Source organism: Rattus norvegicus, chromosome 3 (assembly GCF_021556685.1).
Source record: "Rattus norvegicus strain SHRSP/BbbUtx chromosome 3, alternate assembly SHRSP_T2T, whole genome shotgun sequence".
Classification (NCBI taxonomy): Eukaryota; Metazoa; Chordata; class Mammalia; order Rodentia; family Muridae; genus Rattus; species Rattus norvegicus.
This window is the reverse complement of record NC_141536.1, coordinates 149,537,499-149,552,615: the sequence shown is the minus strand read 5'-3', so window position 1 is coordinate 149,552,615 and position 15,117 is coordinate 149,537,499. Positions and strand designations below refer to the sequence as shown.

General features: G+C 43.0%; 1 protein-coding gene across 26 annotated transcripts in view; it reads left to right on the top strand.

Moving 5' to 3' along the window:
* The first annotated feature begins 446 nt into the window (after positions 1–446).
* Positions 447–15,117, top strand: part of Chd6 (chromodomain helicase DNA binding protein 6) — a 161,664-nt gene continuing 146,993 nt past the window's right edge. For all 26 annotated transcript variants that reach the window (XR_015683017.1, XR_015683011.1, XR_015683010.1 and 23 more), the window contains 1 exon segment: positions 447–480. The gene's annotated coding sequence lies outside the window, so the exon portion shown is untranslated.

The window sequence follows — 15,117 nt, the reverse complement described above, 5'->3', positions numbered from 1 at the left end:
GGCTGAGCTCCTGCCGCCTGCCAGCGCTCGGGTCCTCGCCCCTTGCTTGCAAGCCACCGAGTGCTGTACCCCGCCCCGCCCCCTCCGCCCGTGGGACCCCAGCCCCGCCCCGCCCCCGCGGTCGGGCCGCTTCGTTCCGGGGGGGCGGGCCGGGAGCTGCGCTGTCTGCAAGGCGGGGAGAGCTATGCTACGAGGCGGGGCTTTTCCGATATCGACCAATCAGCGCTGCGATCACATCCATGCAAATACGAGCACAATGGAGCGAGCCCATCACTCGCTCCTGCAAGCAAGCTTGAAACGGGCTTCAGTCTGATCAGCAGCCCAGATGACCAATGAGCCTGTGTTTTGGGCAGCCGAAGCCCAATGGCGTGGCAGGGAAGGCGGGCCCGAGCTGGGTTAGGGTGTCCTTGCAGGGTGTCTGAGCTAAACTTCACCAAATAATAGCTGTTTGTATTTTGGCTGCTGCAGGAGCCATTTTAGGTAAGTTCTTCTCTTAACTTTTTATTTTCCTGCCTGACCCCGGCAGACTGGCCTTGCCCGCGGGGACCCTGTCTCCGCCCCGCTGGCCGGGATGGGGCTGCCCTATGAATGGAGCGGGGCTGAGGGGCCGCGGCGGCGCGAGGCCCGGCCGGGCAGGGGTCCGAGCGCGGCCGCGGGCGTATCGCCATGCCTAGGGCCCCGAGGCCTGAGGCGAGGGGCTTGGCGTCCGCCCCTCTGGGCTGCCGCGCGCTCCGGCCGCTCGCCGTCCTTGGGAGAGCGCCGCTGCGGGCCGCGCGCCCAGGCTTGGGGTCCCGCTTCAGACCCCAAACGCGGGCCTTTGCGGCGGGGCGGGGCCTGCCAAGGCCTCCCAGGGGACCCCGGCGGCCCACGGCGCGCGAGGGCCGCCCCTCCGCCCGCCAGCCGCTACCGCCCCCGCGGAGAAGTTGCTCCGCTCCGCGTCCTGCGTCTGTTTGCAGGGGTGGAGGAGGGTGGGCCGGTGCCAGGCTGCTGCTCCGGGAGGGGGCGGGGGACCTGGCGCGTCCCCGGGTCGCGCGCCCCTCCGGCCCGTTCCTCATGCACTAGCGCGCACTCGCCCCGAAAATTGGAGCCCTGAAGACTCCAAGCCACCAAGCTACCCCGCTGCCAAGTTTGGTGCGTTATTAGATTGCATGTTAGAGCTTGCAAAGAAATTAGAGAGAGGGAGGCAATATTAAAAAAAAAATCTGCTCCCTTCAGGGCATTTATTTTTCTTCTCTATTGAGAAGTAACGGAGAATGTCCTTCCTAAAATTTCTAGGGACCATGCCTGTCAGATGTGCAGAGGGTTCGGCAGCTCCTTGGGTTTTAAAACGAGGTTATTAGGAAATCCCCGCACTAGTGAGATAATTGAAATGTGAGTTTGTTTGCAGCTTCAGTTTTATTTGATCCAATTAAAAATGCATAAGCATGCACTTTATATTTGTGTACATAGAGTATTCCTAGTTTGAGTTATGACTAATATGACTGTGGTTTCACGAGTGTGGGATCTAATAAGGCAGTATAATTCAATTTTGAGCTCGTAGGCCCGTGTTCTCCAAATTAGGCTTTATAGACCATTAGTAATCTGGCCAAGGTTTCTAGCGAGTCTCTGGCATCACCGAGCATCTTTCTCCCGGGCTGTGTGTGCCTTTTTCTCCACCCCTTAAAAAACTGTTCATTTCTGCTGTAACAGATTCATGAACAGGGAAAAAAATAGATATTTTAAATATTGACAGTTTTCAAGAGTGTCTGAAATATTTTGCCTAGGATTTGATTATTTCCCAAATGGTATATAAGAATGCCATGCCAGTAGGCCCCCATATTGGCATACTCTGTGGGGAATCTGCTTATGGTGCTTTTGGAAAAGTCTGGACAGACACCACGTTTTCTTCCAGAGCTGTGAATGCTTGACTTATTGTAACAGAGGGAGTGGGTCTGTCTCCTTGACTCTGCGTAGCACGGGAGTTTAGTTGGAAGCCAAGTTGGAAGATCAGGTTGGCAACCTCCGAGAGAGAGTTTTTGTGAACTTTGTGGTTCTCTGGCAACAGAAGGATTTGAGATGTGTGTATGATAAAGTGATTAGGCATGAGTTGTCATGTAGCATGGTTTATGCCAACCAGAGCAGGTGGTTTCACATAAACAGTGCATCCGTCCCTTTAACCAAGGGCTTGGGAAAATGCAGAGTGGTATGGCTTGATTTGGAGTCCCAAGATAGATTTCATACACGGAATATTAGTCTTTTCTATTTAAACTAACCCAAAAGGCTAGGAAGATGGCTTGTGTGCAAAAACGATTGCCACGCTAGCATTAGGACTCAAGTTTGGGTCTCCAGCATCCACATAAAATTATCAGGCACGTCAGCTAACTCCCGTCATCTCTGGGGCCTGCTGGCCAGCCAGCCAACCTAGCTGAATTGGCAAGCTCTAGAGTTAAGTGAGAGACCTTGTCTCAAAAAAATGTGGTAGTGAGATTGAGGAAGAAACATTTGACCTTTGGCCTCCGTGTGCACGGGGCACACGTACCCAGGCACTCACGAAAAGCTAACCTGTACATATCCCTACCCTCACTCTGTCATTTGGGAATGTCTTCTGCTTATAGTAAATATTTCGAAGTGCTGTTTTCTTGCTGTATGTAGTCTGTCTTGGTGCAGTGACGTTGGTTTTGTGTCTCTGTGATGTTACAGTTTCTCTGGAGCTGACAATTTTTCTTTTTCTTTGTTTTTCCCTTTTAGCTTCTTTGTTAGAGCACTGCAAGGTGGATATGATTCTACCATGACTTCCAAATATCTTTATAATTAGTTTTACAGTAATGTAAGAGGCCCTCTGACTCCTCAGTGTATGACTTCAGGCTAGAGGTTTAGAACCCAGTTAGAAGTGGAGTAAGAGAACCAGAGTTAGGCCTTCCATTTCAGGAAGATCTGCTGGAGGATTTTATATTTATTGGTATACTTTCCTTGTAACCGTCTCAAATAGCAAAGAAAATATTTAGCAGGACTGTATCTCTTTAGGAACCATGTTCAGTTTGTGATTTTTGCCAGCCGAATATTGCAGATTGTTTATTAGAAACAGTATGCCCCGAGACCACTATGTTTTGGAGGTTCTTTGGTTTAATTTAAATTAAAGAAAAAAAATTTTTTTTGGCTTTCTGGCAGCACGGCCGAATCCCAGACTCAGTTTGGGGTTATTCTCTCCTGTGTTAAACCATGAAGCTTTGTAACCTCAGACTATTCTGTCATCGACTGTGTCCTCCATCTTCTGTGGGAAGTCTGTTGGTAACGACTAGTGTGGGTTTCACGTGGACCCTTTGAACAGGTTATTGGATTCAGAGTCTCCCTGCAAAAATACCTTTGCTACAGGATAGAGACAGTACCCACATCCAATGAAGAAACCGCTTTCTTGAGTCCACTTTCCCCAGTGGTTGTATTGCCTATCTCAAAGCCTGCAATAGTTTTGTTCTTAATAAACACTTCTGTTTCTTCTACTTCCATCCCTCATAAAAGCTGTCATGTAGTTCAAGTAAAAAGCTACAGTGGGTTTCCTGGGGTTGCCTGCGTTTTCCTATACCAGATTATTATACTGCAGACTCCAGAATATGTGAAGTAATAGTTGGGGTTTAGGTGCCTGTCCCTTAAGGAATATTTTACTTGCAGTGGAATGTGAAACACTCAAGACAAGCAGCAGAGAACCAGCACTGATAGGATACCGGTGTGCATCTAACACTCAGCCTGGGCCTGGGGCCAGGGGATGCAAATGCCTCTGCTTTATAACCACTTCCTGGAGCTGGACTGCAGCTCACTGGGATGAAGTAATGAGTTCAAGGCCACTAAACCACAGGTAGAATTTGAACCCAGATCCAAAAGAATTCCTTTGGATCCAAAGGTTACTCTGGAAGCTTGAACCTACCACCTTGTTTTAGTTGAATGGTGCTAGGTCAGCAGCCATCCTTTTTCTAAGTGTTCATCCAGGTTTTCTTTTTCCATTTCAAGAGTTTATCACTGAAAGGGGGACACACAGTGAGGGCACGGGTTGCCTTCCTTCCCGGCCCACAGTACACTTAGGAGTTCAGGAGAGTCTGTCGCACAGTAATCATGACACGAAGAGGGAGAGTGGAGTCATTTTCCCCTGCCAGAATGTTCTTTTCTTTGGTCTGTGTTGTGGAGGAGTTGAGACTCTCATGAGAAATCCTGCTACTTCCATAAAAGTCCTGAAGGTAGTAAAATAGAGTTATTTTAAAATGTCCATTGCTGTTCCCATCCTGAACTAAATTGTTTGGATAAAATCCAGAGAAAGATGCTTTGTCTGTAGTACCTCTTGTTTGTCGGTTTCTATAGCTTGTGGTAGAGTCTGTGTGTCCTCAGTGGTCTTTATGACCTTTACCCTTCTTACTCTATTCTGGGACCTTTAGGGTATAAAGCACATGTGACATGATTTAAGTTCCTTAAATTTTTAAAACTCTGAACTTTTATTTTTTTTTTTTGGGTTCTTTTTTTCGGAGCTGGGGACCGAACCCAGGGCCTTGCGCTTCCTAGGTAAGCGCTCTACCACTGAGCTAAATCCCCAGCCCCTGAACTTTTTTCATGAATGATTTACAAATATTTTATGTGTGTGAATGTGTACTATATGAGTACTCAGGGGTTACAGATAGTTTTAAGCCATCTGCGTGCCCTTTGGGAATGGAATCCAGGTCCTCTCCAAGAGTAACGAGTACTTGTAGCGCTGAGCGACCTCTCAAGCTGTCAAGTGTTTTACAAGGAAGAAGTCCTGCTTGTCCATGGTGTGGTTATCCTTTAGTTTAGAATTTAGAACAGTCTTTGCAAATTTCAGGAGAATTAGGAAATAGAATATTAGAATCTTTTCTTCCAAATGTGGATGAAAGTGGTGTGTATGCACTTGAGTTTTCTAAATGTCTGAAGGGATGTTTTCTTATGTGTGTGTTCTATAGGGTTATTATAGAGTATTCATCCATACAGTTTTATAGATAAAATTTTTACAAAGCAGTTATTAAACTTTTGATATATTTTGGATTTTGTTGTATAATATGTGACTATGTTATTTAACTTGGAAACATATGTATTTATTTGGCTTTCCTTTATTTATTTATTTATTTATTTATTTACTTACTTACTTACTTTTGAGACAGGATCTCACCGTATAGTCCCACTATGTAGGCCAGGCTGGCCTCCAACTCACAGAGATAGATCCATACTTCTGCCTCCTGCGTGCTGGGATTAAAGGCACATACTACCATGCCCCCTCCATATATAAATTTTTTTTTAATTCAAATTGTTTATGTAAAAGGGCTGCCTTTAGGTGGAGAAAAGATATAAGTAGAACATTCAGTACTTTTCTAGTTTGGTTGCAACTTCTCATCCTGTCATTGGTTTGTCTTTGGAGGCCACGAAATAGCGTGCAAATTATTGTTATTTATGGTTCTCATACTATCCCCCCACCCCCTTTCTACCCACATTTAAAAAGTTAAATTAAGTCTCATTGATTTAAGTCATTTCAAAATAACTGTCTTGTATGTGCAGCCTCAGCCTCCACTAGTCATGTTGGGGAGGCTGCAAGGTCCCTGGGGTCACCTCCAGACATTTTCCCCCTGCGCTCTTCTGGAAGTTGCTTCATGTGCACCCTACTTCCTAGGCTCTAAGGTTGTGGGAAGTAGGGAACAATTGTAAGACAGCCTAGAAGCTTCTGGGCTTCTCAGTGTCTGCCATCTGCCTCTGCAGATGGGGCTAGCAGGATGGCTGTGACAGATGTATGGCGTTTCTTTTCTTCCTTATTAATTTTATTATTGCTTCATTCTATATATTAGGATTTCCTTTTTCCTAGACCTAAGTAAACAGTCTAGGTGCTTGTCTTTGCTCACTAAGGAAGGAACAAGCCAACAGGTTCTTAGAATTAAATAAAATGCCCCTCTTTTCATGTCTCAAGACTTCTGTAGTGTCTTACAACTAGTGAACATTAGGAGTTCTCTGAAAATGTGTCCACTTGAGCTCCCTGTTTTAAGAGAACATGCATATGTATCAGAGTCCATAAACAGCTGTTACTGTAGGAGCGTGTCTCGTTTTAAGGTTCGTGGGTCTCACTCTGTGATTTCCTTAAACAGAAACAAATTGATGAACTAGAAGTCCGGAGCAGTAATGAATCAAAAAAGCAGTTCTGGCAGATCGCTGAGCGCAGGGCTCTCACAGGCTTCTTACAGAACCTGTTTATTGGACTGGAATACAAGTTGAAGAGAAGAATCAGCTTATTTTTCTTGACTTGTAGACTAGATGGTTTAGTAAAGGTCACTGATTCCTCTAAGGCAGTGGTTCTCAACCCTTGGGTTAAATAACCCTTTCACAGGGTGTTGCCCAAGCCCATCAGAAAACATATTTATATTACGCTCATAACAGTAGCAAAATTACAGTTAGGAAGTAGCAATGAAGATAATTTTAAGGTTGGGAGTCACCACAATATGAGGAACTGCATTAAAGGGTCACAGCGTTAGGAAGGCTGAGAGCCATAGTGAGCCTGGTCTGTTTGCTTTGGGTTCAAGAAAAAGTGTTCTCAAAAGTTCATTGAAAGATTGTCTGAAATGCTAGGCCCAGACCCAAGGGTTTTATTTACTGAAAGAATTTTACATAATTTAACAGACACTTTGTTATTGCTTGTGTATTTTGCCTTAACAATTCTCACGGTGTTAGCAGTCTAAATTCAACTGTTAGGTTCCCCAAAAACACTCTACTTTCATCATTGCTGGTCACGTGACAGGATTAGGTCACACTATAATTACATGTCACACTCTATATATCTGTACTGGTTACTCTTTGATGCTGTGACGGAACACCTGACAGGAATAAGGGAGCAGGGATTTACTCTGGCTCGGCATGCAGGAGAAGGCATGCTGACCAAGTTCTGTGGCCAGGTTGTGGTTGTGGCAGCAGGAATGTGGAGGCTTATCATATATGTTGGTGTTAGTCAGGAAGCAGTAGGCCCACAAGATAGCTGCCTACCACCTCCAGCTAGGCACCACGCTCTAAAAGTGCCTTGTTCTCCCAAAGCAGTGCCACCACGCGGGGTAACACTAAGCTTTTCTGCACATGTGGTCTGCAGGGAGAGTCCCCATCCTGACCCTGTCATCACTTGATTGTCTTTAAAGCCAACTTGGTAAGATACATGTTAAGAATTTAAGGATATTTTACCTAATGGAATTAATAGTTTTGCCTTGAATTGTAAAAATACATTGAGAAACTTATAGAGGTTATGAAAAATTAATGGTAAGCTCCAGAAAGATGATTATAAAGATATAAAATCGGTCCTCACAGATCAGACATCTTAAATAGTCCCCAGATTTGTGAAGATCTGAACTGTTCAGTCTCTGTGTTGAGTTGTTACAGTACTTGTAATAGCAGGCAGACACTTTTATGTGGTTCTGTAGAAAAGTTATTTTACTTTTAAATTTTTTTATTTTTTTATTTTACTTTAAATCTAGTAATAAAAGAATTAATTTAAATTGTTCTGCTTAATGTGGCTTTTTCCCTAGCGATCCATTTTTCTGATATTTTTTAGAAGTATTAGCTTATGACTGGTTGGGAAAGAACAAGCATGAAAATGAGCCTCTTGCTGGCAGAGAGCACTGAGCCCAGTGGTGAGCCACTTCGTCACTGTCTTGAAGCTTGTTAGAAACGTGAGTCCCGTCAGGTAGGTCGTGGAGAACACGACTATTGGAGATTTATATGAAGACTAACATTTAAGAAATTATTCTGTATCTGCACTGCCTAGTAAAACTTAGTACCTTGTTGGAAACACTACGTGAATTACTAGCTATGTGTACCTTTAAACCTTTCCAATGTAGCTGAAGAGAATTTTAATATTAATCGAAACTTAAGCAGCTAGTGCCACTCATACGGAGTAGCACAACTTCAGAATCTTAGCTTTTGTTGAACACAGACACCTGTTGTAGCAAGAGTCTAGAAAGGCAAATAAGAGACAAGACTGTCCTTTAGCCTAAAATGAGGGTGAGCAAGTCATACAATTAAAATTGACACTATTGACCCATTTATGTTTGTCTATTTTCATGTGAAAGTTCATGTGAAAGTTGATTTGAAAGTTCAGAAAATAGTAGGATCAGAGCTAAGTCTGGATGTGTCTCACAAGGTGTTACAAACAGCAAGGCAGCCGTAGGTAGGCCAGCCAGGCTCCTCGCCTTCCCGGGAGTCTGTGACTGCTGTGCATACGCTTGGAGCGTGGCTTCTGACGTGTTTTCTTATTAAAGATTTAAAGGCAGGCAGCGCTTAAGTGCAGTACAGTAGCTCTCCAGTTCTCAGTAGAAACAGTTGCCGCTTATGACGGTTCCCATCTCATTAGGTCACAGGTAGGGTTTCTGTTTCAGGGATCACCTAAATACTAGGGTGGTTTTGCAGTTCATAAAGAACACCATTTTTGATTATATTCCCTAAATCTCCTTTGTAAGACTGTTTTTCTCTGTCCCCTTTGCATCGTGTTTTAAAAAGTAATTTGATAAAAGATTTCTTCTTACTCATTCAGGAATATATATACCTCTCCCTGTGCCATGTGCCTGTACATCAAATTTTAAACTTCAGAAACTCAAGGATAACATTGATTTTAGTGCATTGATCAGTATCCCCAGCACACAAATTATTTTGTGATTGGCAAGAGGATAGAAATTTGACTATATAAAAGTCAAATTTGACTGTGAAGATTCACATGTTGAATCATCTTTTTAAAATGCTATCATAATAAATGGGTCTAATCAAACAGCAATTTTATTGAACATATTTATTAGACTTTTAGTTCACAAGCAGGGAATTGTTGGTTATCTAGCTAATGCTTTTGGGGGATGGGGGGGGAGGGCATATGTGTGCACACAAGGGCTATCCTGTGTGGTTTGCAGGCTCAGAGTGCTAGTCAGCAGGTTCCTTAGAGATCATGGGTGGAGCTGCACACAGAGCGCTGTGACACAGTGTCTGTTCTGGCTGTGGCACCTGCTCTATCACATACATCACTTTCCCGTTGTTGTAATTCTTTTTGAGTGGCAGATTATATGCTAAGGGCCCAGGGGCTATGCTATACGGTAGGGAAGCATGTCTGTTTAACTGAAAACGATACGAGAACTTGAGTAGTACTGATTTGGGAATTTGACATTTTGGAATACACTATTTCGACTTATTTTTATTTGCATTAATTTTTTAAAGACAGTTTCTCTGTATATATCTGTCATTCTCTCCTTGATGCTATATCAAGTATGTGCCACTGTGCCTGGCGGCTTGCTTTTGTGTAGCTTTTCACCCTAAAAAATTCAAAATCTAGGTATCTGTGCATATATTACAGTTACGTGGCTTCTCTTACTCTCCTCTCCCTCTTGATCTTCCATTCCTGCTTCTGGCAAGGTCTCAGAGATTCCATATTGGCTCAAACCTGCTGAGCTGTGTAGTATGACCTCCCCTTGCTTTTCCCTCGAATGAGCTGAAGTTACATTTGCGCAGACATGCTTGGTTTCAGGCAGTGCTGAGGTTGAGCCCAGGGCTTCCATGCATTTCTTGGCCTGTGTGGTCACCACATGTTCATTTGGTGTACAGGCACACTTACATGCAAAATACCCATATACATAAAATACATTAATAAAAAAGAATTAGGGGGAAATATGGGGATAAGGAGAGCCTTGAGATGAATAGATCAGTAAGCTACATAACATTTACATTTTCTAAACATTTTAAATTAGCATTATGTATTAAATACCACTGATTTTAAACTATTCTCCTTCCCTCTCACCCATTGCCCTGACAACCCCTGTTATTTTCATCTTTCATGTACCGTGTGTCCTTTTGCCTCCCCTTTCTTACTGTCTAATTATCTTATCCTCTCTTGTTCTCCTTAGATGTTTTTAGACTTTGCCCAGATGTATTCCTGTTCACATATGTACATCATAGGCTAAGATCTGCATACGAGGGACAGCATACAGTTTTGTTTTCCTCAATTCAGGTCTCCTCACTAAATATTGTACTTTCCAGATCTACTATCCATTTTCTTGCAAGTTTCCTGATTCCATATTTCTTTACAGATGAGTAATAGTCTGTTGTGTAGATGTACCATATTTTTTATTCATTCATCTGTTGTTAGACATTTAGGCCGGTTTCATTTCCTTGCTGTCGTGAATATATCAGCAATAAACACGGATGCATAAGGTCTCTGGTAGGATATGGACTCCTTTGGGTATATATTTAGGAATGGTATAGTTGGGTCATATGGTAGTTCTATTCTAGATTGTTTGAGGAACCTCTGCACTGATTTCCATACTGTCTGTATTAATTTGCACCCCTACCTGCAGTGAATAAAGACTCCTTTTTCCTCATACCCTCTCCAACATTTGTCACATTTTTTGATAATAGCCATCGTAACTAGAGTGAGTGGTTAGAAATACTATTTAAAATAAATGTTAAAGATGTTATCACTGAGACTGGCACTATTTTGATAGGTTTTTATTCTGTCTTCTTAATAAACATGGGCACCCAGTGACGTAACTTCTGAACTCTGCATCCTTAGGAGCTGTAGTATGCCAGGCTTGTGTGCTCTAGCATCTTGATGCCCATTATTACGTGTGAAGCATGAACCCTACCTCAACTAAAGTTCAACTGTAGGGTGGTCTCTTACTAGATTCAGCCTGCCCAGTGTTGTGCTGCAAAATCCCCCACTCCTTTGTAATCTGTTATCGTTTTTTTTTTTTTTTGGCTTCCTTCTGAAACTTTGTCTTTTCCTAACATGATAAAGACAGCCCCTTGTCATAATTGTATATCCTCCAGTCTCTAGTTACTTTGTGGACAGGATAGCCCCTCCATAGTCAGAAAGCCTGCACAGAATGGTGGCATGGTGTCTACAGCCAAACCCATGGATTTCGAGCTCTGCCACTTCCTTCCTGTGTGATCCTTCCCCTGCTTCAGTTTTCCCATCGAAAGTGGGTGTCTGTGCTGTGGTGTGTTTAGACAGCATGTGAGTTAAGTTATGTGAAGAACCTGGGAGTAGTACCTGGCATTGTAATCGGGTTATGTAGCGGATAGCATAAAGATTCAGGGAGAATCACTGGGAATCTTTCTAGTTAAAGGTTTAACACTGCTTTTTATTTAAGCTTCCCTTACCCCCCTTTAAGCAGGAATTATTGGTGATACACTGCAAGGTTTTTATAATGGAATAGGAGGATCTAAGAATTTGTTCTCAAGGTTTATAGGGTAAAGATAACATAATACATTCATAAACACCTGTTTATAATAATTGTTCTGATACAATATAACTTGTGGAAAGTATCATAAGACAGGGGCTGTGGGAGCTCAAGGGAATAAAAAGGAGAGTCAGCGAAGTTGTCAGGACATTAAGTCGGACTGGGTAAGCGTGCAGGATTTGGGTATATGGAGACCGGGAGGGAGAAGAAGTGTTAGAAGTACAGCTCTAAGTCCCAGGGCACCCGATGGAGTTTCCAGGCTCGCACCCAACACCGTGAACTACACCAGAGATACATAGTTAGAAATATAAATACAGATGGTGTATGAAGACTAGGAAAACCCTCCTGAGAACAGGAGTAGGCTAGTGAGCTGAAAGCATGTTTAAAAGAATAGCCACAGCCTCATCAGCCTTTATCATGGGCGTTTTTCATGGTCACTCTTGTTGTTTGTAGCCCAGGTGGAGAAGGAATTCTAGTCTTCTCTGCCCCCGTTTCTTTTCTTTTCTTTTTTTTTCCTTACATTAATCTCGATGTTTCTTCCTAGTTCTTGCTTGTCTGCTGTAGAAGGAAGATAGGGATTAGAGGGCCCAGTACTGTAGTAAGTGTATTCACCTGCTCAGTAAAGCTACACTGAGTATCCCTGTGCTAGACGTGCAGACATGGAGTGCAGCAGTAGACAGAGTCCGCTCTCCCAGCTTACGTCCTAGTGAATACTGAACACATAGAACTGTCAAATGGAACACGAATGAAGCAGACCAGACTTACTCCACTGAAAAGCATAATGAATTTCTCAAAACCCTTTTTAAAACTTTGAAGGGACCGATGGTGACCTTGAGTAGCAGCCATTGCTCAGGGTGAGGCATATGTAGGGGTCCCACATGTGTAGTTCCAGGCCTTGCTTTTTTAGCTTGTCTACGTATTTCTCTTCTCTTGAGACTCAGTGGTTCCTTTCTCTATTCCCCTTTCTATGTCTGCCTCAAGAGCAGCCTCTCACCAGGCACTTCTACAGAAGTGTTTTGCGTAGATGACTATGTTGGGATTTCATATTGAACTGCCTCTGTCTTTCCTCATAGTGCTTGCTACTCATTTATTTAGTAAAATAATTGGATTTGGCTTTGCTTTTTGTTTTTATCTATTATTGAGCACTCAGGATTTGATTATAAATACACATGGTCTCTCTGTGCTTATGGAATGTGTAGTATGTATGCTAGAGGAAGCAGAAAGTTAATGCTCTGTTTGAGGTTTAGCTAAAATAAGAGTGAGTAGCCATCAATGCAGGGGCTTACCCTGGAATTTGTTAGGGCTTCTGCAAGGCAGAGACTCTTAAACCGGTTCTTGCAAGTTGATTTGGAGTTGGATCATCAGTACTCGGGATTAGTGTCTGTAAATTTGAAGAACCTTTCATTCAGAGAAATTCTGAACTAAAAGTGCGTGGTGAGTTGTGGCTGGAACATTGTAGGGAGCTGTGGAGGATGTAGGTGGCAGGTATAGGAAGTGGAGATGTTGAAAGATCATAGCGAGGAATTTGATTTAATGCTTGCAGGGAGAGATCAGAGGCGTTAACCAGTGGCACGCTTTCCATGCGTGGGTAGTAGAGGCTGGTTTAGACCAGCGGTGCTCAAACTTTGCACTTGAGGATCACTCGAAGAGCTTTTAAGATCCAAGTGCTCAAGCTGCACAGAGTCACGTCCCACTAGGGATGGAGGGACCCAGCATTTAGAGTTTTTTTTGTAGCCTAGGTAAAGCAAGTGAGCACCGGAGTTTGAGAATACTGATTTCAAGTGGCCTGCCAATAAAATAATGAATCAGAATTGGCCTAAGTGATGAGCCATACAGGAGGAGACAGAACCAACCATTATTCTTTTATTTTCCTGTGTTCTTGATTTCTCTAACAAAATTGGGCTCCCATGAGCACAATGTTTATTTTTCATAGAGATGAGTGTGTACTGGGTTTTTCTCTGATTCATGTCTTGATTAAAGTTAATATATTTTTTTGTTCAAGTACTCTTATTCGAATAGACAGAACATTCTTAGTTATTTTTCCCCTTTTTATTGTTAAGTAGGAGTGCCTGTGGTGGAAATGAAAGTTCCTGGTTAGTTTTCTTGTCTTGCAGCTCTGGCTAAAATTAGAATGGACCAGTTAAGTTTGTGTGGTGGCACAGACTTGTAATTCCAGAACTTGGAAGTTTGATGTGGAAGGGTCAGAAGGTTAAAGTTATGTGCAACTATAGTCTCAAATGACTTGGGCTTATGTGTCCTACCTCTGTGATAGCACAGATACAGGAAAGCCTTCGCTTAAGTTATGGCATTTGTGTGAAGCCTGCAGTGCTGATACCCTCTTTAAGATACAGACTCCAGCATGTGGCAAGTCCAGTGACCAACAGTGCCTGGGTCTGCTGAGTTCTCCTGTACCTAGGGTTTATGAATGAGGTAGAGATGTTGATTTGGCTTTTACATGTGAAATATTCTCTTGGCCACATAGATTGTGATGTGGGTAGTATTCGGATGAAACACTGTGGGACAGGTTTGTCTTCATTCTATTGTAGAATTGGAGTATGGAAAATTAAAAACATGTTTATACTTGGAGGCATTTATATACCCCTTTTTGTTTTTAAAGATACAAAATATTCAAAATAGTACCTGTCATGGCTATGGGTTGACAATTTGACTACATCTGGAATTAACTGAAAGCCAAGGGGCCGGACATATCTGTGAGGGATTTTTTTTTCTTAATTAAATGATTTGAAGTGGGAAGACACATTTTTAATCTGGATCCCTTGAGGTGGAAGGCACACCTTGATTTGGGCCTCTGTTGGCAGCCTCTGAAGAGGACATGGAGGAAGGAAGCTTGCTCCTTTCTTTCTTTTCTTTCTTTCCTTTGCCTGCCTGCTCTGGCTCTGGCCTGTAAGTCCACTCCTTCAGTGGCAGGAGAGTTGCTTCTTTGGGATTTCGGTGTATCCTGAGGATCAGCTGAGACATCCAGTCTTGTGAACTGAACAACTACTGGATTCTTGGACCTTCTGTTGGTAAACAGTCATTGTTGGATTAGCTGAACTACACAGCCTGTAAGCTATTCTTAAACCACCCCCTGCCGTGTGTGTGTGTGTGTGTGTGTCTGTGTGTGTCTGTGTGTGTCTGTGTGTGTCTGTGTGTGTTTGTATGTGCTTGTGTGTGTATTCCATTCTATCAGGTCTGTTCCTTTAGAGAACCGTGACCCAAGACACCCTTAATCTATACACCTAGTTCCCTAATCTACCACATGAGTTACTTGCACACACTGTCATAGTTTACCACTGAAGGCTTTACATCTGTCCTAGAAAGCCTTCTTCTGTAGAGCTGCAATATAAAACCTGACAGGAACCAAATAGGGAGTCCCTATTGAAACTCTTTTCACAGTGGTTTTTTATGGTGTCCCTTTCTGTCTTCCCCCATCCCCCCAGTTAGGGACCAGTCAGGTATCCTGAATTGCATTAAGGGTAGTATGTGTCCTTAACATTCAGGAGTGATTAGTTTGATCTGGTATCCTAGGACTTCAGAAATGGAAATAAAACCTTGTGGTGGAAAATAGTCTGGTTTAGCTTTCTCCTCTTCCTTTCTTGCTCCTACCTTGCACACGCCCTGCTGCAGGCCAAGGATTAAGCTGAAGCTGGAGCTGGAATTCTCAAGTGGGACTTAGATCTCATAGGCTCTTGCTTGCTCATGTCTTCCTGAGACAGGGAGAGTCTTTCTTTCAAGTTATTTTCAGTTTGGAATTAAAACTACTGAATCACCTGTGTGCTTAGCTTTAAAAAATGTAGGTCTATTAAGATTTTGGGAAAAGATTTTCATAGCTGACTCTTAAGTAAGTCATCATTAGAAATGAGAAGTTTTCCACCTTTTTTTTCAGATTTATTTTATGTGTATA